This window comes from Pinus tabuliformis, chromosome 4_2, assembly GCF_031772625.1.
Source record: "Pinus tabuliformis cultivar Carrire ecotype Pingquan chromosome 4_2, CPIR1, whole genome shotgun sequence".
NCBI classification, from domain to species: Eukaryota; Viridiplantae; Streptophyta; class Pinopsida; order Pinales; family Pinaceae; genus Pinus; species Pinus tabuliformis.
Window position 1 is genome coordinate 529,573,533 of NC_142304.1, and position 25,623 is coordinate 529,599,155.

Below are 25,623 nucleotides of genomic sequence, written 5' to 3' on the forward strand. Positions count from 1 at the left end.
ATGTCTTTTTCATGTCATTCCATGTTCTAATGGATTGAGTGACTAACCCCATTAACCATTTCAAAGTAGCCCCTTTTAGTGTTGAAGGAAACAATTTGAGTTTTTGAGAGTCTTCTAGATAGTCATAAGTTCTGCACAAGACTTCAAACTCAAACAAAAATATTTCAGGGTCCTCACTTCTCAACACATAGATGTTTGGGAGGACAGATGGTGAGATGCTTTTCATTGTGATATGTGTTTCCTCATCCACTATAGAGAATCGAAAAGATTTATCTACTTCCCTGTATCCTCTACCTCCTCCATTATTACCTCTACCTCCTCCATTATTTCCTCTACCTCTCCCTCTACCCCATCCTCCAAACAGTGAGAATTCTCCAACTTGTTCTTCTTCTACCATTATAGTTTCTTCAGTCAGGATAGGGTTCAACCTACAAGGTTATTCCCTCCTCCTCTAGTTCTTCTATTAATGGATTATGGGAGAGAGTTTCTAATTCTTCTTCCTCACCAGGTATTCCTAATTCTTCTACTACAATAGGCTCTCCTGTGGAGGTGAAAAAGGTTATCCCTATTGTTGGAGATTCAAATTTTTCCCTCCTAAGACTGTTTTGGTAGATGAAGTAGGAGAATCTTTTGATTGAGTTTCTACCTCTTGAATTCCAGGAATCCTATGGTTGGGAGTATGAGTTTGGGATGGAGGTGTGCCTTTTCTAACTCTTGGTGGAGTAGGTGGATTTGTAGGAATTGAACTTCTGCCCCTAGCTATAAATCTACCCCTAGAGTCTCTTTCTCTATGCATGTCATTGTTTTAGTTTGTTGTTGTTGTTTTTTTTTTAATGTAATAGATAAGGCTACCTAGTTACACTTCCTCAGCAACAATGCCAAAATGTTTGGTCAATTCAGTGTCCTAAATTGCTCTATATAAATTATGAATCCGGGTATCGTAAATTGATGAAGTGTAGTGCACTATATCTGCTAGATGACCCTTCTTACTTCATTGTTTTTGAGTTTTATGTTGTTTTTGGGTTTTTTGATCCTTTAATCACTAATGATTTACAATCTAACAAAAATCTTAAATCTAACTTCTGCAAAAACTGCTAAGAACCTAAAGGAATGAGAATTAAAAGAGCTTAAGTAAGATCTGGAAACAAAGTTTAATAAAAAAATGAAAACAAAGTTTCTATTTCTCATCATATCATTATTTCCAAATCATGAGCTACAAACTAAAAAGTAAGATTCCAACTACTGTCTATGTAATTACAAAAACAAGACTAAATGAAATACTGAAAACTGAAAGTGAAATTGTAACTATTGTCTAATCTGTTACAAGAACAAAACTGAATGAAATACTTAAAATGGAAGTGAAATTGCAACTATCTATTATGGAAACAAAATTAAATGAAATACTAAGACTGGAAATGAAATTGCAACTAATCTAGAACTAAATAAAAGGCTGAAAATGAAATTGCAACTAATCTACTATGGAAACAAAACTAAATGAAGTGCTTAGTTTCTATATCTCTCAATTTTGGGAGAACAACCTCTTTGTGATGACATTTTGAGGAATTGTGTACTTCATTATTCTAAGAGAAGATAAATACAAAAATGTAGAAAAGACTCATTGCATGAATGAAGTATTCAACCACTTAGTTTAATATGAGTTATTGTTGGCTTATTTGGGCCTGACCCAAGTTCGGAAGAGTTATTTAGCCAAACAAATCCTACAGCTATTGGCCCTTTCGGCAACAACCCGCGGAGCACGAACTGAGGTCTCTCTCGAGGTAGCAGGGGAGGATGCTGGAACTAGGTTTCCACACCCTAGGGATGTCTTGTTGTGGTCTGGAGGTTTTGTGCACTGGTTTACATCTTTGTGTTGCTCGGTATTCGCAAAGATCCGGCTTGATTATGTTTTTCTTTTTAGTGTGCTATTCTATTAGATGATGTGGTTACCAATTACCAAGGTCTTTAAGCAAACATTTAACCAACACAACAGATTCACATATTAAAATAAACCCAAATTTATACTCATTCCAACCATAAGCAAATGAAATTAAACAAATATTATAACAGTTCAGAAGAAACACAAAATTTCAGAAGAAACTTATCTTTATTTCCACTTTATCCTTAATACATCCAGATCCACCTTATACACTTAGCTACAGGGGTCTGCGCACACAGTTGTGTACATTCCAGGCCTCTGTGCACACAACTGTAGAGCCTCTACCTACTACTCCAATCCCTCAACTCAGACTTACAGATGCTTTTAGACTATCTTCTTCAAGAACCCATTACATTTCATATTCTAGATTCCCTATCAAAATTCTACCCTTTCTACCCATAGAGCCTTGCTCTATTTATACCCTTCCTTCGCTCGCCATCCCTTCGCGGGCCAACTCTATTTACATTATTTTTGGGCAGACTACCCTTTGACTCGACCTATTATAATTCACGCTTCCAGCAGAGTATTTATCCTAACTTTACCCCAAAATATCCAGCTTCGTGCCCTCTAATCGTTGTGCGGGGCTTCCGCTACCCAACAATTATCAATTAGAAGGGCTCTTTAGAAACATTCATTTACACCATGAGTCAATAAACTAGTAAGAAAATGGCAAAAACTGTAATGGCAGTCTAATTTAAAACGTAAAGACTAATGAAAAATCAAATGAAATAAACTACTCTACACTACTCAATTCAACTTCTAATTACTAATAAAAACTAGAAAAAAATTAAGCGAAGAGAAAGTTATTATGTACTAAAAGAAGCTATTCTACATTAGTGAGAAAATGATAAAGACTGCATTACAAGCAGGGTTAGTAAATCATTATGAAAATTATGGAAGAAATTATGAATTTATAGTTTAACTATAAAAGACAAAAACAAAATGAAATGAATCCTTAGTTAGTGCAGGGGACCTCTGCAACTGATCAGGTTATGAGTGCTCAATCAATCTCCACGAAATGCTTTCAAATATCCATAAAACACACGGCCTTCATATTACAAACAGAGAATGAGTTTTTAAAAATTACAAAACTGTAGTCTGAGCTTAATACATCAGAAAATTCGAACTTTCAAAACTAGTTTTGAGTTCTTTACACAAGTATTTATAAGGAAATTATACAACTGTTTATGGAGAAAAATAAGCTGCAGCCAAAAACACATAGCAGTCAAGCACATGGAATTCTCTTCCTCAACTGCTAGAGACATAAATCTAAGATGATGGCTCTTGGATTCAGTTGCACAGATGACTGTTGGATTCCATGGGTTCAGGAATTTGTTTCAGATCCCATCACTGTGAAACATGTACAAAATAGAGTCATGTTTGCCTTTGGTCTCTATGTTTGACTTTTCCTTTGACTAGAGTCTTGTACCATCTTCCTTGTTGACCTGGGCTAGGTGAATAGGACATGATCCATGTCATGAAGATTTCTAAGCTGCCCATGTAGTTATTTCCTCCTTCTAACACCTGGAACCTGTTAAAGCATGGAAGTAGCTGTGGAACAGTCGATTAGCTGCAGAACAGGCTACATTCCATAGCTAAAAGACAAAAACTTATTCAAACATCAAAACATAAAAGCATAACATATAAATCACTAACATGTTCTCCTTAAGGCAATGTATATCGGTTATTGATGATAGGGATGCATTTTCTTCATGGAAAAACAAAGAAAATGGATGAGAATAATTGCTAAGGAAAGGGAAGTTTTGGGGCTCAATAGTAGCTTATCTCTGAGAAGAGATGTAATGGCTGCATGCCTTTTGAACTATGTTACAATGAGGTCTGAGGCCATTTTATCATCAAGAAGAAGAGTGAAATATTAATTATGATTTTTATGGAAATAACCTAGCATGATTTTTTATTTTTTAATTGTAAGATATAATTGTAGTATGATTCAAGACTCAAGAATTATAAAACATACTAAAGTGAAATGACCTAGGTATGCATAGTATTGTACCTAGTTCTCTTTGGTGGGTTATTTTTGGTGTGGGTTAGATATATGGAAGCTTATAGAATAGTTGTGATAGAGTGTATTGTTTCCATTGATATGGAGGGTTAACACAATGTGGAATATGGTTAATTCTTGTATAGTCGCGTATCACACTCAAATAACATATTGGCTATCTACATAATTAAGAGTAATGGTGAAGTAAGATAGTCAATTGCTACCATTAAAAATCATATCCAACTTAGAGTATCCTATCTCATAAAGCGCAATATAGGTAATAACATAAATATAGTACTGATACTTCCAAGGGCCTAGTATAATGATAAACCTTAATTAGGTAGATACTTAAGAAATGTGATAAGTATTATTCAAATAAGTAATGGTTGCTTTATTATGTAAATAAGAGTAATCATTACCTATGTGATAGAAGTTGGTTATAATAGTAGTGAAGTGTAACTAGGTAGTATACATAGGTTGTGGAAATAAGGTAGAACATATAACTTACATATGGAATCTTAGATCTTAGTTGTAATAGAGTGTATTGTTTCCATTGATATGGAGGGTTAACACACTATGGAATATGGTTCAAGATTGTCTAATCTACTATCACTCTCAGATCACATACTAGCTATCTATATAATTAAGAGAAATGGTGAAGCAAGATAGTCAATTTTTACCATTAAATCTCATATCCAACTTAGAGTTTTCTATCTCATGAAGCTCGATATAGGTAATAGCATAATAACGACAATGTAAAGAGTATACAACACAAATCATACTTAAGCAATGGTTGCAACCACCATGAAATACATATCATTTCATCTTACTAAACACTATCCACATAAAGTAATAGTGCTAATTACAAATATTACAAACATGAACTATTAGTAATACATGTTTTTAGTATCAAGCAGTTTACATTCATCTTAATTATGATAACATAATATTCTTATCATTTACTTATAACTCATACTATTCCCATCTATTTCATTCATATTACCTTATCTCTAGGGTTGAGTGTTTCAAGCATATACCCAATCTAATAAGTTAAAATGTTTCAATCATGATAACATTGAATTCACTATGGACTCTACTATTGGAACAACTCGGCCTTGTTAGCTTTTGTAGTAGTCTTTTGCAGTCTTATAAGTGTTTGGACATGCTTTTTATTTTTTTTTAAACAATAAATGAATTTTATATTAAAAGGGATGAGTATAAAACTCAAAATTTACATTCCATTGATATTAAGAGAGAATCTCTCCATGTTTCCTAATTCTAAATGTCTACTTTTCCTATGAACCAAAACTTAATTTTTACATATTCTATCAAAAAACCTTAGGATGCGTAGTATTAAAAAAAAAACAATTCATTAAATAATTTGAAGATAATATAAAACCCTTAGGAGTTGTTTTTTCTTAAAGGATGTCTTACGAAGGAAGATTTAGAAGCCTGATTACCCCGATTAACAAAGGGACCTTGACATTTTTAGGAACTTTCTAGGTGAAATATATTTTTATGATCTATAATTTTAGTGCAATATATCTTTCTTGTGATTCATGGAGGATTATATACAAAATTCAGCTGATAGATCACTCTGAGTCATGCTTAGCATCAAGATGATTGAGCCATGGATGATGCATAGAGAGGGAACCTAGAATTCAAAGTCCACAGTCTTTTCCTACTTATAATCTTTCAATCTTGTTGTTGATTTGGAATTCATCAATAACTCAATAAAGGGTTTATCACCTTCCTTAAGGAAAGTTAATTTTTTTTTAGATAATTTAGGAGGACTATGAGATGTCCACTTCCACCAGAGGTAGAGGAAGAAGCCACAATTAAGATAAAGCTAAAAAAACATAAGGGCTCAATGAAAGTAGGCAAGTTGATCACCCAATAAATTCCAAAAATATTCCATGTGGGGACCCAACAAAATAAATTTGGACAAGAATGCGATGACCAATGTGAAATAGAAGAGCCTAGAGGTCACCTCTTAAACACAGACCCCATGACTAAAGAACTAGATAGAAATATCTTATAATGTCAAGGGTTTCCTCTTGAATACTAAATCCATTTAACTTACAACAGATTCCCACCATATGCCACCACTTAGTAGCATAATGTCCCCCTCCACTATTCTCAACCAATGAAATGATGAAATTAAGATTAATCCTCCCATGAGAACCCATTTCTCTCTCCTTGAGATACTAGAGGGTTGAAATCCTCATGAAAGACACCAAATAATCATGAAATCTCATCCTTCTGAATCATTGGAGTATGATATATTGTGAGGAACTCTTGAAAATTATTTGGATATACCCATTACAAGAGGATTTATAGCTTTTGGGCATTGTCACTAGTAGAAGGCACCGTATACCCATCATTTCCATATTTACACATAGGTGATGACATGAACTGAGGATACCTTATTTTTAAAATCATGTGATGAGGTAAGGAGGGGGCTCATAAGATAGTTTAACATTCCATTCAAGGCCCCCCTCTAGGAATTTTGTTTTGTTTGGAGATATGTATCATTTATTGATGGAAAGTTTATGTAATGTTTATATTTCCTGTTGGAATATAAGTACTTTTTTTGTCCTATTGAAAAAGAGCTATAGGAGTTTCCTAATATTCTAATCATAATCTATGTATTCCTTTAAGAGTATTGTTAACAAAATCATAAGTCTATATAGTTCATAATAGATTTTGGTTGTTTCTAATAATTTTGATTGTTGTTGGTAATAGTATTATAGATTGATTTTGTTATCTCTATGTTGGGGAATATGCTAAATATAATTGTTGTTGAAACATTTTCATATCCAAATATAATGCGTATATTTTTTTTTTTTACAAAAATGTAATAATAAACTCCAATAAGGGGATAATATTAGGGTTTTGGATCTATTTGATAATGTTGTTGTGGGCATCAGGCATATTCACTCAGTATCTATTATACAAAGATTCCAATTGAAAGGAATAGGAGATGAAAATGTAAATATTTTAAAGGTCATAAGTAACATACCCCTTTCTTATGAAGTCAAAATAGGTGGATTTGTCCATCTGAAACAAAACAAAACAAAACATTCATGCGGTGACCACTAAAATATTTACAAAAAATGACATAGTTGATGTTTATCATGTACTAGTTGTTAGACAACATGGCCCATTGGATTTTGTAGTAGTTTGAATGTGTTGTCCATGAATATTTATCATGGTGTGTGTGTATATATATATCTAATGAACATCTTATATTTCATCCAAATTGCATTCTTTTTTTTCTTATTTCAAACTGTATTTTTTTCTTATGATGTTGAATCAATCTTTTAACTTTTATCATGTTGTAGCTTGTTCGTATATGTACTATTTTTTATTTTATGTTTTAATTCAAGTTTAATAATATGTTTAATTCTACATTGCTAAATTTATGATATTTAATAGATTATTCATATCATATAAATGAAAAATTACTATTAAACTAGTAGTAAATATAACGATTATGCATTTAATAAACAATGTATCAATATAATACCAGTTGATAGAAATCAATGAACAAGAACAATTAAATAAACTATCAAATGATGATGATTAAAAATTAAAATGAATAAATTTACTATCAATTGACATAAATCACTCAATGAAAATGACTAAATATACAACTAATTGATGCCAATTAATAACTAAATTGAATAAATATAGTACCAATCGAAATAAATCAAGGAATACATATGACTAAATATATGACCATTTGACAACAAAATAATGATTAAAATGACTACGTGTACTATCAATGGATGGAAATCAATTAATAAAAATTACTAAATATATTACAAATTGACAAAAAATAATGATTACAATGACTAAATAAATAAATACCTTGACTAAATAAATGACGAGTTATCTACAATCAATGACTAAATATGCTACCAAATTGATCAATCAAAACAACCAATGAATGACTAAAATTTGGTTAGTCATAAATTTGGTCGCATGATTAATGACTAACAATAAAATACTAATGGTCATGTGATAAAACTTAGTCATTTATGTGCAATTTTGTATAGTTTTTTTAGTGTAAAAACGAGGGTGCTTCCATGCACTTCTATGTTTCTCTATGGTTGTCTATGAATATTGTCTTCACTTTCTTGTTGTATACTACTATTTTGCTAATTACCTCAACCCCCTAACTTCCATTGCAATCATGCTTGATCACTTTCTTTTGCATCAATATTTATTCCATCTTGCAATCCCATCAATCACTTTTGCGGAGACTACAATGAGTGGCCTTTCTTTTCTAGATTGCTTTTCCATTGGTTTTTCTTTGCATACATTGGTTCCATTACCCTTGGAACTAGATGAATACTATAATTTCATTTGTATCTCCAAAATCATCTTTATTTTTTTGATATTTTCATGCTCATTAAACAAAGAAAATCTCAAGTGTCTTTTGATAATTTTTTCATGCTTGTTAAACCAATGAAAATACTGATTTATTTCCATTCTTTCCTCCTCATCATCCAAGATGAAATATGATGCGAAAACTCTTCTTGTTTTCTCATTATTTGTAAATTCTAACAAGGACACTGAGTATACTTTCACCTATTTTTCCAGCTCATAAAAACCTCACAGAAAGGAAACACATTTGAGTACACTTTTTCCCTATTATGAAACCAGCTCAAGAAAATATAGAAAATATAGATCAACGCCTTAGAATTCATCCTCTTCAAGGGGGCAACCTCCTTTACATTACATAAATGAACAATTCTTGGATGATACAAATGAAAAGACCTCCTTTCTATATATAGGAGTCTAAGGGGTCATAACATAATCAGAGCCGACATAACAATAATAATGTAAGGTCACAATAATAACAATAATGGGCTTCTATGGGGCACAATAGTAACAATATGGGCACTACATGGGTACATCAATATAATAAGTGGGTTATACTAATAAAAATAAGGGGTTACACTAGTAGTATAGGGGCCTAACATGCCCCTCTCGTTCAAAAAGCGTTGTCCTCAATGCTTGAGTAGTTCTTGATGCTTTTGTATAAAATTCTTGTCCTCCCATGTGGAATATTCAGCGGGTAAGTTCTTCCACTTGATGAGATACTATGAAATTGATCGATTTCGTAGCTTTCAGGTTCTTGTTTCTGTGACTGCTCCAGGTTCCAATATGATTTTTCCTTCCTCTTCAATTTCTGGCAATATTGTTTGAATTGGGATCTTTTGCAACTTTTGAATAAGTGGCCATACTTCTTCGTCCTTCTTCCATTCATCCCTTGCTTCGTTTATCCAATCTGTTTAGATAATATAAATAGCACAAAACAATGCTTGCACATCCTCGTCCTTGAATAGTCTTCCCATTCGGTAAGGTCGCCATTTTTTAAGTGCATGTAGTATTGCCAACATTTCCTTCTCATAAATAGCTTGCTTGAGATGTAGAAGTAAAAATACCCAATCACCTACAAAAAAACATTTTTCACTATGATGTTGATCTACATGTTGTTTCATTTTATTTTGCACCGAAGTGGCGTTATCCTTTAAAAGTTGGAGAACTTGTTGTTGATGCTCGATGTGATATTTCACTGCTTATTCTTCTTGATATGTCCTTCTATCTCTAGAGTTTGAGGAGTGGTAATTTCTTCCAATCCTTTACAAGATATGGTCGGATTCATTTCTTGATGCTCGATGTGATCTTTCACTTCTTGAACATTTTCCTTCTTGATATGTCCTTTTATCTTGATAGTTTGAGGAGTGGTAATTTTGAACAATGAATTACAAGATACGGTTGGATTCATTTCTTCTTTCTCGATGTGATATTTCACTTCTTGCACCTTTTTCTTCTTGATATGTCCTTCTATCTTGAGAGTTTGAGGAGTCGTAATTCTTGCCAATGCTTTAAAAGATATGGTCTGATTCATTTCTTCTTTCTCTGGGGTGGGTTCCTGGAGTATATCTTCTTCTTTTGATGTTTCTTGATCCTTTTCTTTCTCCTCTTCATATTCTATGTAAAATAGTTTCTTCTCAGCACACTTATAACCTTTAGTGCATTTGCTATCACAATTGTAACAAAGCCATTTTTCTCTTTTTTTCTTCCAATTCTTGTGGTGTAACCCTTGTAGGTTGTGGAAGGCTAGGAGAAACAACACTTACATCTTTATAGTTGTGAGGGGTACACTTCCTGGTTTCCATAATTTTTCTTTCCACTATGTCACAAAGCCCTTTTACTCTTTCCAATTGTTGTGATGTTGCTCTAAAGAAGGTGTTGCTCTTTGTATCCTCATAATGTGCTATCATTTCCTCCGTGAAAATTGACCACGTAACAAGTTGTTTACGAGAACAAAGCCCTTTGTACCATAAAAATTGATCTAGTTCTAAATGTGAAGATGCAATACATACCTTTCGTAACAGTTTTACACCATGTAGATCAAAATATTGCTCCATCTGATGTATCCAATTTACTGGATCCTTGCCATCAAACTCCCTCATCTTGCTTTTTCTTGATTTTAGGAGCTCGACCTTGAAACAACTGTAACTCTGTACTTTCAGATCTTTAAGTTCTGAAATTGTGACCTATAGTAGCCCTTTATGTCCTCTTTCCAATGCCACCAGTTTGATCCAAATTGGATTCTCTAAGGAAGAGTTATGCACAATCTTCCAAGATGACTTGATTATGGACCTTCCCCGAAGAGAAAACTTGTATGAAGTGCCACGTGTCACTGTTTTTGTTATGAAACCAGCTCACAAAAAGATAGAAAAGAGAGATCCACGCCTTAGAATTCAGCCTCTTCGAGGGGGAAACCTCCTTTACATTACATAAATGAAAAATTCTTGGATGATACAAATGAAAATACCTCCTTTCTATATATAGGAGTCCAAGTGGTCCCAATACAATCAAAGCCTACATAACAATAATATTGTAGGGCACAACAGTAACAATGGTGGGCTTCTATGTGGCATAATAGTAACAATATGGGCACTACATGGGTACATCAATATAATAAGTGGGTTATACTAATAACAATAAGGGGTTACATTAGTAGTATAGGGGCCTAACATGCCCCTCTCCTTCAAAAAGCGTTGTCCTCAACGCTTGAGTAGTTCTTGATGCTTCTATATAAAATTCTTGTCCTCCCATGTGGAATATTCAGCGGGTAAGTTCTTCCACTTGATGAGATACTCTGAAATTGATCGATTTCGTAGCTGTCGTGTTCTTGTTTCTGTGACTGCTCCAGGTTCCAATATGATTTTTCCTTCCTCTTCAATTTCTGGCAATATTGCTTGAATTGGGATCTTTTGCAACTTTTGAATAAGTGGCCATATTTCTTCGTTCTTCTTCCATTCATCCGTTGCTTCGTTTATCCAATTTGGTTGGATAATATAAATAGCACAAAACAATGCTTCCACATCCTCATCCTTGAAGCATCTTCCCATTCGGTAAGGTCGCCATTTTTTAAGTGCATGTAGTATTGCCAACATTTCCTTCTCATAAATAGCTTGCTTGAGATGTAGCAGTAAAAATACCCAATCACTCACATCAAAACATTTTTCACTACGATGTTGATCTACCTGTTGTTTCATTTGATTTTGCACCGAAGTGGCGTTATCCTTTAAAAGTTGGAGAACTGGCTGTTGATGCTCGATATGATATTTCTCTACTTGAACCTTTTTCTTCTTGATATGTCCTTCTATCTTTTGAGGAGTGGTAATTTCTTCCAGTCCTTTACAAGATATGGTCGGATTCATTTCTTGATGCTCGATGTGATCTTTCACTTCTTGAACATTTTTCTTCTTGATGTGTCCTTCTATCTTGATAGTTTGAGGAGTGGTAATTTCATCCATTGAATTACAAGATATGGTTGGATTCATTTCTTCTTTCTCGATGTGATCTTTCACTTCTTGCACCTTTTTCTTCTTGATATGTCCTTCTATCTTGAGAGTTTGAGGAGTGGTAATTCTTGCCAATGCTTTACAAGATATGGTCTGATTCATTTCTTCTTTCTCTGGGGTGGTGTCCTGACATATATCCTCTTCTTTTGATGTTTCTTGATCCTTTTCTTCCTCCTCTTCATATTCTATGTAAAATAATTTCTTCTCAGCACACCTATGACCTTTAGTGCATTTGCTATCACAATTGTAACAAAGCCCTTTTTCTCTTTTTTCTTCCAATTGTTGTGGTGTAACCCTTGTAGGTTGTGGAAGGTTGGGAGAAACAACACTTCCATCTTTATAGTTGTGAGGGGTATGCTTCTTGGTTTCCATAATTTTACTTTCCATTATGTCACAAAGCCCTTTTACTCTTTCCAATTGTTGTGGTGTTTCTCTGAAGAAGGTGTTGCTCTTTATATCCTCATAATGTGCTAACATTTCCTCCGTGAAAATTGACCACGTAACAAGTTTTTTACGAGAACAAAGCCCTTTGTACCATAAAAATTGATCTGGTTCTAAATATGAAGATGCAATACATACCTTTTGTAACAGTTGTACACCATGTATATCAAAATATTGCTCCATCTGAAGTATCCAATTTACCGGATCCTTGCCATCAAACTTCCTCATCTTGCTTTTTCTTGATTTTAGGAGCTCTACCTTGAAACGACTGTAACTTTGTACTTTCGGATCTTTAAGTTCTGAACTTATGATCTGTAGTAGCCCTTTGTGTCCTCTTTCCAATGCCAAAAGTATGATCCAAATTTGATTCTCCAAAAAAAAGTTATGCACAATCTCCCGCAGTGACCTGATTATATACTAGTTCAGTAGAGCGAACTTGTATGAAGTGCCACGTGTCACTGTTTCAATCTTTAACTCTAAAAAATATATAAACAGAAACTACAGTCCGTCCTCTTTCTGTACCTTCTTACGAAATTTCAATCCGATGCTCAGAAAGAAAGTTATGACGATTTTCCCCAGGTCACCTGTTTTGAGTGTAATTCAGGAGTCTGCACAAAGACCAACTTCCGCAGATAATATCTCCGTAAATATTGCGCTAAAAGATCTGAAATTCGGACCCAAGGTGCAGCGCCAATTCTTCTCAAATGGGTTTTTTTTTCGACTTCTGAAACGTCACAGAAACAAAGTTATAGCGAAAATTGCACGATGACCTGTTTGGAGCAGCGAAACCCTAGAATCCAAAGCTCTGATACCAAATGTTATGAAACCAGCTCACAAAAAGATAGAAAAGAGAGATCCACGCCTTAGAATTCAGCCTCTTCGAGGGGGCAACCTCCTTTACATTACATAAATGAACAATTCTTGGATGATACAAATGAAAATACCTCATTTCTATATATAAGAGTCCAAGTGGTCCCAATACAATCAAAGCCTACATAACAATAATATTGTAGGGCACAACAGTAACAATGGTGGGCTTCTATGTGGCATAATAGTAACAATATGGGCACTACATGGGTACATCAATATAATAAGTGGGTTATACTAATAACAATAAGGGGTTACATTAGTAGTATAGGGGCCTAACAGTTTTGACCTTTGGATATGAAAAATACATACAATAAACTACAGTCCGTCCTCTTTCTGTACCTTCTTACGAAAGTTCAATCCAATCCCTAGAGAGAATGTTATGACGATTGTCCCTAGGTCACCTGTTTGGAATGTAATTCAGGAGTCTGCAAAAAGACCAACTTCCTCAGATCATATCTCCGCAAATGTAGCACGAAAAGCTCTGAAATCTAGACCCGAGGCTCAGCACAATTTCTTATAAAATGGGTTTTCTTTGCAACTTCTGAAACATCGTAGAAAAAAATTTATAGTGAAAATTCCACGATGACCTGTTTGGAGCAGCGAAACCCTAGAATCCAAAGCTCTGATACCAAATGTTATGAAACTAGCTCAAGAAAAGATAGAAAAGATAGATCAACGCCTTATAATTCAGCCTCTTCGAGGGGTCAACCTACTTTACATGACATGGATGAACAATTCTTGGATGACAAATGAAAAGACCTCCTTTCTATATATAGGAGTCTGAGGGGTCATAACATAATCAGAGCCGACATAACAATAATAATATAAGGGCACAATAATAACAATAATGGGCTTCTATGGGGCACAATAGTAACAATATGGGTACTGCATGGGTACATCAATTTAATAAGTGGGTTATACTAATAACAATAAGGGGTTACACTAGTAGTATAGGGGCCTAACATTCCCCTTTTCAAGATTATTAAAAAGGAATGGAAATGGCACTACCATGCTCACTTTTTTTCTCTTTCATGATTGTAATACCATGAAGAATATCAACCATACAAAAAGGGGGGAAACATTTTACATTTATATTATTTTGTGGGAATCGTTAGTCGCCCTTGAACATGACACCTATTTGTGTTATTATCTTACAATTGGGTCGTTGCCTAGCTTCAAAACCAAACCATCAATATGAGTTGAGTAAATCCTTACCTAGATTCAATAACTTGCCTAATTGGTTACCCTTCTAGTCATATGGTATGTGTTGATGCCTCATATGTCATCATTTTTTTCTGTGTAGTGCTCATATCCCAATATTATTATCTTATATTAGGTTATTAACATACTGCTAAATGATTGACTCTATGGCTAATTATTATAAGTATTATTAGTATACATACAATGTATGCATATGATAGTAGCATACCCACACCTTGAATGAATACACTTGTATTATATATCCTATTATGCTAGATGATTAATTAATAGTTAAGGCTGATTACTGATATAGCTTATGTCCAGTCTTAAGCTTGATTAACAATTAATCTTGATTAGTGATCAGTTAACCCTTAATATTAACTTATAATTAATAACTGATATTTTAACGTGATTATTTAATATTTAAATTCATAGAATTCTTATGAATCAATAGGGTTGATTGACATTAAAATAAAATTAATATTTTATTATTTATCATCGCTTTTCCTTGACATGAATTTCTCCCTCAAATTTAATTTTGGATAAGGGGATATGTGGGGGATGGTAAGGTCATTATGGGGGTTCATGGAACTAACTTGGGGAGGGAGATAAGTTTAGGAAATTGAAGGAATATGGGGATTTTGATGATGAGGCTTTTGGAGAACTTTGGGAAGGGAGGAGAGAATTTATTTTTGGATGGGGGAAGGTTTTAGAGTGGGATAGAGAGTGAGAGATTGATTTTAGTGTTGGAAACCAAATGGGTATTGGCACAAGGCTCTTAAACACACTACAACTATGGTTTAAACTTGGGCCTGGACTGCCAGTTGGGAACCTATGGATGCTTCCTAGGCTAGGAAGTCAGATAGAGTTTCCTAGTTTGTAGGGTGGCATATTCAATAGGGTGATCCTAGTAGGAGAAAAACAACCAATAATTATGACCATATATTATTATTCTTGTTGTAAAATGACCATAAATTAAAATTGCTTTTACATGATTTCATATTTTGTAAGAAAATTATATATTGAGTTTTAAATGCATTTTTTTATGCTGTGAAATTCGTTATGGAAAACTTATCAAATAAAAGGACCTCAAAATGGGTTCTTATATTTGTATGACAAATATTCTTCTGCCTATATCTATTTTCTAAGTGCTCGGTCATATACCATATCATGTATTGCAATAGTTGAGGTTTTCCTAGCACACTGCTATGGGGTAAAATGCATGGTGTATGGAGAATGAAAACTACCCTCAAAGGCCTTCCCAGGACCTTCAACAAACTGTGAGATTATCTGCAGAAGCTACGAAGTTATACACATGTTCACCTATCAAATATAAGTTGACAAAGTATGGAAAGAGGATTACCTCAAGTCTCCTTCTAGATTTGTTTGGAGATCGCTATGCAGCCAAGAAGAACTCCTTCAAAGCTGGCTCCAAGACAATTCTTGCACAAAGGAAAGGAAAACACAATCACAGCATAAAATATTGAAAACTAATATAAGAATGCACAATGAACATATATTTGTATACAACTTAAACTACTCAACTCGACAAGTATCGAAATGAACAACTCAATGAACAATGTTATCGACACTATGGAGTAGGGAACACAACTGTAGTTCTATATTTATAATGGAAGAGTGATTACAACCATCCATTGTATCAGCCTTCCCTTGCCCCTTCTTCTTCTCTCTCTCTCTTTCAGCTCACTTCTTCAAGTGTATGATAGTTCACAACAGCTTAGTGGGCTATCCTTTCAAATGCTCTGACCCCTTTCATAATGGCCTTCTTGCTACTTATGTAACAATCGAATTAGGTCTGCCAAGCTCCTCCAAGAGTTCATTAGGGAAAAAGCCATGAACCTGCCCTGTTTTCAAGCTTTTCCCAATTTGCCTTCATTCTCAGATTGGAATTTCCCTAAATAGTTCAATTTTTGGGACTTTCCCTACTTTTCTTAAGCAAATGTAGGGATAAATATCTAGATATTTGTGAGCAGATTCATTGGCTTGACCCAATGATTATCTCTTAGTTTCACTAACACTCCCCTGGTCTAACAACTTGAGTTAGCAGGGAGACTAATGCTCCTCTTTTCTTGGTAACAAGCTTTATAAAGCAGGTTAGTAGTGAAAAACTAGTGTTAGTGTGCATTTAAGGCATGCAATTGTGGTCTTTGCTTCAGTCATGCTGTCTTTCACCTCTGAGTTGATGAGGAGGTCATTTTTTCCTATAATAGATGCCCCCTAAAGTGTGATATCAGAGGTAGAGACGATGGGCAAAATACTTTACTAAAATTGAAATTTTCTGTCAAAATTTTTAGAGAGAGAAGCTTTGGGTGGCAATGGAAAACCTGATACAACAACATACATATATATAAATTGCTAAAATCATGTCCTGAGTGAGGCATTCCCATGATCAGTAGCTATGTCAGAGTAATTTTCTCTTCTGAGATATAACAATGCTAGCCGCCGATAAGCACAGAGCAGATCCAGTGTCATAATAGATCATCCTTAAATCGATGTCTCCAAAGAAAAATATCTACAGCTTGGGAGGGGTAACAAGGCTGAAGGATGCAATCCTCTACCCAAGGTCTTGATTTCCGCTTCATCGAACAACATATATCAGTACATGTGATAAGATGTGTTAACATCGAACATGCATGAAAACCATCTGATTACCAGTCAATAATGGAGACCATTAATAGATGCGAGGAAGGCCACTGATAATGGTGATAGTCTCCAAGATTCATAGTGAAAACTAGCGAGTGTGCAAGATTTCTTTGTTGTCGAACACTCGTAGAATCGCTTAACTAGGAGCCAATAATGAAAACCCCTGATCAAGCACAAGGTAATTTGCCACTAATGTCTGCAAGTACCAAGGCACTGAATGTGTTTTTGGGTTATCTTCCTAGATAGAGTGTTGAATTTGATAGGATGAAATCTATTGAAAAGTAGGCAATGACTTGTCCTACATCAGTCGACACAAAACTGGACAAGAATGATTTTGTTTTTTGAGGAATCTTTTGAGCATTTGGGTCTAAATAATAGGGGGCATGATGAAAGGATATGTATGATCAGTTGATAGAGGAAACAAATGGGAACCCTTGAACAATATAAGGCACGACAACGGTTTTAACCAAACAACACTAGACACATGAGCACTATAGAGTGTTAGGATATGGAGATGCAATTACATCAAGGTATGTAGGCTAAAAACTCATAGGTTGGTAGGGTTCATATTGAGAGGCCATCAAAAGGAAGGTTTATCTGAGGGAGTGCCATGTTCAAGGGAATGACTGCTGCCAAACCATGCTTTCTAATACGGAATACATTTGTATTGTCCACTTTCCCCATCTGATTAATTTAATGATTCTAGATGGTTAAACTCATCGATCTTTCATGTTTAAAGATTCTAAAAAGGATTGGAAAAAGGAATGAATCTTTGCCCTATCTGATTAGTTTAATGAGTCCAGATAGGAAAACTAGTCAATTTTTTCATGTTTTAAGAGTATGAAAAGTATCGTAAAAAGAATGACTCTGTATCTTGTCTATGTAATTTAAAGAGTCCACACTAGACAACTCAGTGGTATTTTCATATTTAGAGAGTCTGAAAAGATCGTAAAGTGAGACTCCATGGTGGTCCCTTTGTCATAGTTTTTAACCGGGTGCAACAAAAGGTTAATAGTATACCTGGATCAGTTACTTTTCTGTCTTTTAATCTATTGAACCCAGATAAAGAGAAACCTTTTTCCAATAGATGTCGACCTCATTTTGTTACGAGTACGAGGCGACAGATCAAACTCGTGTTTCATTGTGAGTTTTTAATGAGTCACACTTTGACAAACTCAATACCTTCATCAAAATTTTTAGTGAGTTAGATGAAGAAAACTCAGGGTATCTTTTCTAGTTCAATGAGCGAGAAAAAGAGGGAAAAGAATGGCTCATCCCTTCTTCATAGTTTTACGAGCTCGAAGGAGGGGAAAAATTCAGGGATTTTTCAATTTAAGAGTGAGAAACGGTCCCAAAAAATGAAGTGCTCTTGCTGTTGCTGTCTATTTTTAACGAGCCCAGTAATGAAAACTCGGTATTGTTTAGTTTTAACAAGCAAGAAAACTACCTAAAAGAATGCTTGGGTTATCTTTATCGAGTTTAACGAGCCGAAAGACATAGCTCGGGATTTTTTCAGTTTAAAGAGTGAGAAAGACAACTCATCTACTGTAATAACCTTTCCATCCAATGGAAATTAGATGATTCGAAAGATAGTAGATACGATGGCCATCATGGTATATGTCAAACTACGACCCAGCAACAGATTATAGTCGAGTTTCTTGTCCATGACTTCTACATCCACCGTAACTGTTTTCCTAGCCAAAGTGATGGGCAAAATGACTAGGTATCCTTTTGGGATAAAGGTGTGTCCGTTGAAAGCTTTAAGGGAGTTCGACAGTGGGGATAGGGTTGGGGAACCCAGGGCGAACAAACATGAAGCCAACATGACACAGGTTGAAGCACCTTCATCGATGACAGTTTTGTGTATACCTTTACCTTTCGAAGTGATATGCACCTAAAATGCAAGCTGGTGGGAAAGGGGAGGTTTACACTTGTCCATGTCGAAAATAGCAAGCACGGAATCCATAGGTTCAATACCTCCGATAGTCAAAACCAAAGCTTTTCGTTGGGTGCAAAATGTTTGAAATACTTCGAGCACCGACATAGCCGACGGTGCTTGCGCCAAATCCTCAACAATGTTGTAGTGTTGGGCGACACATGTAGATGTATTGTGCATTGTGGATCAAAGTGCCCATTTTGGGGGTTGAATTACAAAGTCCTCAACCGGCCTTTCAATAGGAAAATCGGTGGGCGGCAATGGGTTTTGATCTGAGGATGGTTTTGCTATAGGAGCGATAGGAGCTCCAGAAGATTTGGCTCTTGTGTTGAGTTCTACCATTTCAAATTTGAAAATGGTGTAAGATCCTTCACTAGTTGAAGGATGTTGCGAACCATCGTTGCCCCCTAGCATGGGTTGTTGTTGGTTTGCAATAATATTTTGCTGCTACTGAGTGGGAAAAGGATTCCTAAGGACATCAGGGGTCTTACCAGTATCCATTTTGGCAAGGTATTCTGTGCATTCTTGAAGACGCGAACAACGCTATGTTACGTGGTCTTCAGTACAAAGTTTGAAAGGAAATCTAGCATGTGTATCATTTTCATTAGCAATAGGCACAATGACCTTCTGTTTTGGGTTGGGCTACTTTGTTGACTGCTCCTCAGAAGGAGAAGTCTTTTTCTTATTCTTCATTTTCTTACCACTGGGATTTTGTGTAGAATACACAGAGTTTATCGCAGTGGCAGGAAGAGCAGTCATATTGGTAGAGGGGTCCTGTTAGTTCCAGTCTTTGCAGCCTATCACCAGGGATCAAAATGGGCTCTTACTATGTCTAGTTTTTAGAGATGTTTTGCACATGATCTTTAGTGAAAATAATATCCTAAGTATTTCCATTATAATAAGCTCAAAAAAATATTTCTAATGATATATCACACTCCCGTAACCAGTTTCTGGATCAAATTCTTGGTTATGCATGCTTTGAGGTCAGTTGTTGCACACAATGAAAAGTTTAATACAAGATCAGTTTCTGAAATAATGGTAAGGAATTTTTCAAAAGTGAAAGAGGTTTTTGTCCATCACATACGAGATAACGAAAACCTCATTCATTTTATGCACAGGTGCCACTATGTGGGAGATATGCAGTGATATTTGGAGCCTGCATTAAAACAAAGCAAAATTTTCATTTATTTTACTGTTTTAGTCATTTTAGTGCGATGCCATTTTACAACAGATGGAAAGTAATTTTTAAAAACCCAAGAAGTTTTTGTTAAGATGAGCCATATAAAAAAAACCTCTTTCATTTTATTCACAGGTATCGTGAATGTGGATATGTGACTATATTTTTACAGCTCATTTTTACAGATTTAAATTTTTAATGATTTTCTATTTTAGACATGATTTTGTGGCACATATTCCAAGCAAATGGAAACAAATTTCCAAAATTTGAGAGAGGTTTTTCTCCAAAATGACCTGATCTAAAATTTTTTCTTTCAATGTTGTGACACGTGCTATGGTTTAGGAGATACGAGTTCATCTTCAACACCTATTTTCAGAAATTCGGTCCAAGTTTAATGTAACTAATTCTATTTTGAAGAAGATGGTTGAGCTCAATTCTCTTAATACAGGGATGAGCTAAATGTATAAATTTTATGAATTTCATAGTGTAGAGGTTTGATTTTGGTAGTAGATAGGTTGTCTTGGCTTTGTGTAAAGTTTTATTGAATATCATAATAAAGCAGTTTTTGCCCTCCAGGCCTCGGATTCATCACGGTGCTTAAATGTTCAATATGTTTTTTCTCCTGTAACTCATTTACACATTATGTTTTTCTCCTTTGTTTCAGAATTATCTAAGTGATATGTTAGGAATTCATCCATAATGATGCTCCTTTCATGATGATTTTGCTGTTAGTTGTAATGGTTGTCTTAACAGAATTCATCCTTTGCTAGATGCTCTGTTGAGCAACCTTGTTATTCTCTTTCATCTAAAGTTGCTACTACAAATCCATCCTTTGTTTGACACCTCCAGGGCAACGGGATTTCTCCCTTATACTTCTCACATTAACAATCTTCATCTGGCTGAACATGGCACTTAATTTGCCCCAAGTTTGCTAGCAGAAACTAACATCGATTCCATAGTCCAAATCATCCTTTCTCTTGTTGTTTCAACCCAAAACAAAAATCAAATCAAAAATCCTAGAGCTACTATACATAGGATAAAATCCATATTTTATTTAGTCATCTTGACTGAAATTGACAAGGAGAGAGCCCTCTCCTGACCTGGTAGGGCTAGCTACCAGGTTAAGCGTGGTTCGATGTTACCCTAGACCTACCTTCCTTCAGCCTGAGGTAGATCAAGGCACTAACATAGTGGCGACCATACTAGGGAAGAAAAGTTTGTTTACTATTGTTCTTTGCTTTATAAACTATAGACAGAGCCTGAAGTTAGCCAGGTAGCCTTCGAACTGCTCTTGCTCTACAAGTGCATAAGTAGATGAATGTTGCTTCAGTCAATCTCCGGTTTAGTTTTATAAACTGAACATCTGACTTGAAAATTGCCCTAGTACATGAAATAATTCTAGACTTTTGGATTATGAGTTTAGAATTCAGCAGGCTGACAAGATTGTAATGTTAATTTGATTTTTGGGAATAATTCAACACACTAGCTTCCAGACGATACACCAGAGCCAATCCTGATCCTGATCTTCCTCCCATGTATGAAAACCCAAATCTCATTCCAAGAATTCTCCGCCAAGAAAGTTCTGTGATTCCTGTGTTTAGATCTCATTCATGCCTGATTGTTTTTTAATATCTTGAAGATCTCCCATTTGATGAACATTTTGATCTATCATTGTTGAAACTAAGTCTGAAAGTGCAGTTGGTGCTATTGTTCTAAATCCAGAGTTTGTGCAATATCTTGAAACTGAAAGAGCAAATAGATCGATTGATGCTTACATTCTAAATCTTCAAAATTCAATTGTGGCTATCAATATTACTGAGTTCTTAGAATCTGCATCTACTACTCTTGGTTCATCCGCTGTTGTGTCTGGTTCATAAATTCCTGCTAAGCCTCCTTTTATTCCCACCATTCCTATGCAACCCACCATATCTGATTAGAGATCTGCAGTCTCCTCTCCCTCATCAACCCCTTCAACACCTCAAACATCAAATATTTCTTCATCCCCTTTGACACCTCATACACCCATCACATCGACTGTTATTGTTGTTCCCACTCCTGCTACATCCCTAAGGCTAGTTTTAAATCCATCTCAAGCAATGGTTGCTAGATATGCACCTCTTGTTTTGCCACAGAAATTGGATGTTATGCCTACTGATTACCAAAGTAAAATCCCATTGTTTGATGCTTCCCAAGGTATCACAGCACAACAACATGTTGATAGGATGAGTGATTTCTTTGATCTCCACGAGATAGATGAAGAGAATGTCACCATGAGATTATTTGTGCAAAATTTTGGAGGCGAAGTGCGAAAGTGGTTCAGAGCATTGCCTGTTGAACTATCAATGCATTGGCAGTGCTTCAAAGACATTTTTTGGATCATTGGGAGGTAAATAAAAATTCACTCTAAATCAGTTCCGAGTATGAAAACATAAAGAGGAATGTTGGTGAAACTGTCCAGGATTACTGTGTTAGATTCAATACTGTTTATAATGCCATTCTAGCTTATATCAAGCCACCAATGGGGCTGGCTTTGATCAAATTTCTTGATGGCTTTGATCCCGACATGGCATATCAATTGAGAGAAAGAGACCTGACTACATTGGAGGACATGCAAAATTCACAGTAAGTGTGGAGGCAAATCTGCTAGCTAAGAGGGCTAGGACAAAGACTGAGAAGAAGGTGACCATAAATGAAGAAGCTTCTTCCTCAGATCATTTTCTCCGTAAGCTTGAGAAAATGTTTGATAGATTTGCCATTGCAGATAAGCCTGAAACACAAGTTAGAAATCCAAATTTTTGTGGTCAGCAACAACCACAGTTCAGAATCAAGCAACGGGATCAAAGAGCTCAAGATCCATCAACTCAACAGCAAGTCAAAACACCATTACAGCAGAACTATGTCCATGGCATTGAATCAGAGGATGATGAGACTCCAATAGGAGAGGAGAATCACTTTTTTACACTAGATGGTTTGCCAATTTATATCACTGAAGATGAAGAGTATTCAGAAAGCCCAACTATACAAAAAGATGAAGATTTTATATTGGCAAATGAAATAGTCCTAGAAGAGGAATCAGATGAATATCAGAGGGGATACATGAATGCATTGACAGCACAACAAAGACAATACTCACTCAGGAGTAGGGATGTACCAATCAATCCAATTTAGAAGCAGAAGGAAGAAACACCACCAAAGAATGATTCTCCAAAAATTCATAAAAAGGGAAAGGAGCCAGTAGATCCTACCTCCAGCAAAATATAATCAGCAAATGAAAATTCAAATAATCCAAGTGCAACAAAGGAGAAGACTGAAAAGAAAGATGCTCCAGTCAAAGAGGTAGAGAAAACTATAGCCTTTAGCTTAGAAAATGAGATTTCTAAGTTAAAAATGTCAATATCTTTGATTAAATTAATGAAGAATAGCAGTTATAAAGGTCAAGTGTCAAATATTTTGAATATAGATCCTATGTCTAATATGGTTAATGTGGAAGATGACCAACCCGAGCTTATCTTCGGTCCAACATTAGAAGGTCAATCTTAGGATAGTGATGTAGCCCCTTTTTACATTAGCCTTAGATTGCATGATTATGTTTTGCACAACGCCATGTTTGATTCAGGAGCGTCTCACAACTTGATGCCAAAGGAAATTATGGAAAAATTGGGTTTGGACATCACTCGCAAGTACCATGATCTTTATTCCTTTGATCCTGATAGAGTCAAATGTATTGGTCTCATTAAAGATTGGTTGTGACTTTAGATCAGATTCCAGCAAAGGATGTTCTTATGGATGTAGTTGTGGTTGACATTCCCCCTAAATTTGGCATTCTTTTATCTAGGTCATGGGGTGCAAAACTCAAAGAGACGTTGTAGTTAGATTTCTCCTATGCCACTATTCTCGTTTTTGGTCAATTGAGGAAATTATATAGAGAGAAAAATATGAAGTATATGATCACGAGCAAGGAGAAACCTTTGAATCATCCAATTAATTATGTACATACAGATTTACAATCTTTTGTTCTTTATTCTAACAATGGTTTCAATGAGGTAAATAGTCAATTATTTGAAGTTGAAGATATACCAGAGATAACAGAAAATTTTAGAGCTGTACTTGATCAAGAGAGACAAAGGCTTGAAAGTACCACTGAATAGTCAACATCCCACTAGCAGCAGAAAATTGATGGACAACTACCAAAGGTAGAAGAGCAGGCAGAATTCCAGCACTTGGAGGAAGAAGCCAGTTTATGGAGTATGGACTTTGATGGAGCAGTAGGTAAGGAAGGTGCTGGAATTGGTATTTGGATACGCAGCACTGTTTTCCTACCAAATAAAGTCCTAAGTAATGTAAGAGTTTGTTCATATAAGTTGGCTTTTGATTGTTCCAATAATGAAGCCGAATATGAGGCACTAATTGATGGTTTGAAAATCCTCAAGAAGTTGAATGCTAAGAGAATTTTAGTTTATGGTGACTCTGAATTAGTAATCAAACAAGTCGAGGGTGAATACCAAGCCAAACATCCTCGAATGAGGGCCTACCACAATGCGGTTTTAGATATTTTGAGGTTGTTTCCAGATTATACCTTGACATGTGTTCGTCGTGCACAAAATGTTATTGCAGATTCCTTTGCTAGAGTTGCAAGTATTCTAAAGATTCTAATGAATTCAAACAATAAGTTTGAAATTCATTTGAAACATTGCCCAACTATCCCTAAAAATCTAAGATATTGGCAGGTGTTTCAAGATGACAAAGAGATTGAAGGATTTTTGCAAAATGAAGGAAAATATCAAGACACTTCTATAGATGGCGAGCAAGATGATGGTGAACCAGACATGGAAGTAAATCAGATGGAAGTTTTGCAGCTGAAGGACAATGTCCTCCGTAAAGGCCTTATACCTTTAGAGGAATTATTTGACCAAGATGATGTAGCCCGGAAGCCAAGTTTAATGCTGACTGAAAAAGGAGTTGAAGGTGTGAATATTGAAATAGCAAAAAAATCCAAAGATGGTGAAATTGTCAAAGGCATTGCCTCCTCAGGTAAAGGCAAAATACATTAGTTTATTGTCTTCGTTTACTGATGTATTTGCATGGGAATATTTATATTTGAAGGAGTACAATAAAAGTATAATTCAACACATCATTCCAATCAAGCCAAAGCAAAAGCCATTTCACCAGAAGTTAAGAAGGATAAATCCAAAGTTGCTGCCATCAATAGAGAAGGAGGTGAATTGATTATACAAGTCTGGTATAATCGTTCCAATAAGATTTTCAGAATGGATTTCCAATTTGGTGCCCGTGCGGAAGAAGACAGGTGAGATTAGATTATGCATTGATTTTAGAAATTTGAATAAGGTGTCTTTCAAAGATAATTATCCATTGCCAAAAATGGACCACATACTCTAATGAGTAGTTGGGGCATCTCATATGTCACTGCTCGATGAGTATTTTGGCTACAATCAAATTTTTTTCCATGAGGATGACAGGGACAAAACAACATTCACCACTCTGTGG